The sequence below is a fragment of the Schistocerca nitens genome, chromosome 8 (genome assembly GCF_023898315.1).
Source record: "Schistocerca nitens isolate TAMUIC-IGC-003100 chromosome 8, iqSchNite1.1, whole genome shotgun sequence".
NCBI lineage: Eukaryota > Metazoa > Arthropoda > Insecta > Orthoptera > Acrididae > Schistocerca > Schistocerca nitens.
The window spans coordinates 376,268,321-376,270,734 of NC_064621.1; positions in this window are offsets into that span (position 1 = coordinate 376,268,321).

Here is a 2,414-nt window from a genome sequence, read left to right on the forward strand (position 1 = left end):
GTGGTACATCGTGGAAAAGTCGTGCTTGAGCCCCTATAATTTCATAAAATATCGATAGGCATACGTAGACTTCAAAATGGCGTCTGTAACGGAGGTGCGTCTCGGTCAGAGAGCTGTCATCGAGTTTTCTTTTTTTTTCCGGAAAATCAGAGTATCGCGGGTATTTCATAGGCGCATGCAGGATGGCTACGAGGACGGCAGTGCGGTTCTGGGCGCTACAGTCTGGAGCCGAGCCTGCCTCGGGCATGGCTGTGTGTGATGTCCTTAGGTTAGTTAGGTTTAATTAGTTCTAAGTTCTAGGCGACTAATGACCTCAGAAGTTGAGTCGCATAGTGCTCAGAGCCATTTTTTGAGCTCCATTTTTTGAGCTACGAGGACCTGTGAGTGTCGCTGAACGAGACGCCTGTCGCCGCTGCAAAAACGTCGCAAAAATCTGTCCGATCTCCCACGCTGCCTGGAGGCCGGCCACGCGCAGCTGTGACTCCTGCAATGTACGAAAATGTGGACATTTCTCATTCGCGGTGATCGATGAATCTCTGTCAGACAACTCGCCGCTCAACTGTACGTCTCTGCTGGCCGTTCTGGCGCATTCGTCCATCAGTTGGGGTGCTCAAAGGTGTGTGCCCTTTGGTTTCCTCCCCGCCTAAGAGAATAGCATAAAGGGAAACGAAGGGCCATGTGTGCGAAATTGCTTGCACATTATGAGGCTGATCATGACAACACGTTTGGAAACAAACGACAACTCATGGAGTGGCGCACACCATCTCTCCTCTGAAGGAAAAGTTCAAAGACGCACCCTGAACCGATAAATTCATGGCGACGATCTTCTGGGACTTTAAGGAGTTACCTTTGATGTATTCCCTTATGACACAACGATCAACTCTCAAATTCATTGTGTTACCACTTCAGCGTGTTTGTCGCCACAAAAATGCAAACGAACGCAAACAACTCATGGCCTCACACTAGTCTGCGCTTTTGAGAGGAGCTCACAGAACTACATTCAACTGCGCTTCCTTAACCACCCACAGCACCTCCGACTTTCTTTGGCACAATTATGGAAGCACTCTGCGGGAAGCAGTACACAGATGATAGGATGATTATTGATGCGGCAAGACGTTGGCTCTAACGTCGACCAATAGAATGGTACCATGCGGACGTGCAGGTCCTCCTTACTAAAATAGCGTAAAGCAGTCGCATTGATCGGAGACTATGTTGAAAAACAGGTTTTGTAGCCTAAAGAGTGTAGAATAACATATCGTACTGGAATCCTGAATTAACGCTACCTGCTTTCAGAAAAAAAAGTGTTGCACTACTTATTGAACGCACCTTGTATAAACGCTGAGACCTGCATCAAACCAATTCTATGGATGTCTTGTTATGTACACGGAGTGGATACTGCCTTTCACATGGTGAGAAAGTAAATCACGCTTGAAAGACGTTTGCTATTCCAGTAGATGTTCTTCAGAATACGTGAACACAATCACTTCCACTCTGTGGCGATGCTAAAGCGCTAAAGATACAATCCAGTGTATGATTTCAGAATGCTGTAATCCAATTGCAATTTCCCCCTTATTCCTGGCCTTTTACAGGTGCATACCGCCTCTTCTGAAATTTATAGAGTTTATTCGTTATTGCAACTGAATTTTATTTCAGTAATTCGTTAGTCTTTCTGCTCCCTCATTCCTACACGTAAGCTCATATTCTCCCACAACACTGCCTTCTATTCCTTCCCGAACTGTGCGTTCCCATACCCCATTATTTTTAAATTCTCTTCTTTTATATGGTGCATTATCCGTTTGGCATCCTCACATACCATCCACCTCTTTGTCTCTTCATCTTCTGCTTGTGACATCTGCGTCTATAAAAAAAACTATTGTTGGTGGCGCTGGTTTTCTTGTCATTCTGACGAGAACAACCCTATCACTGAACTGTCCATATAACAGTCCCCGCGCCACCTTTCTATTCGTGACAAATCATATTGCTGTTACTGCGTTTTCTGTCTCTGCTCATATTACACTATATTCGTCTAAACAGAATTCCATCACTGATTCCCTCCATATGTAGCTGAGTCTTTTTTTTTTTTTTTTTTTTTTTACATATTCTAGCTTCCATAACTCGTTGGGAAATCTGCCATTCGGCGTTCCAACTCGTAGAATGTTACAATTTCGTTCATTATCCAACCTTTTCACTGTCACCGCCCCTTTAGCGGTCTTTGAAACACTCAAGCCAGCAGTAACTGAAATAAAAAGTTATGTACTCCCATGAAACTCTAGGGAGACCAAAATATATTAAAATGCAGTATCTCGCTATACTGTTTTAATTCTTCAATTGTTAAAGCACGGTAATGTATGGAAAAATATCGGTAGAAAGAAAGAACGCCAAAGAAAGCGCCGAGCATTATATCAACCAATCTA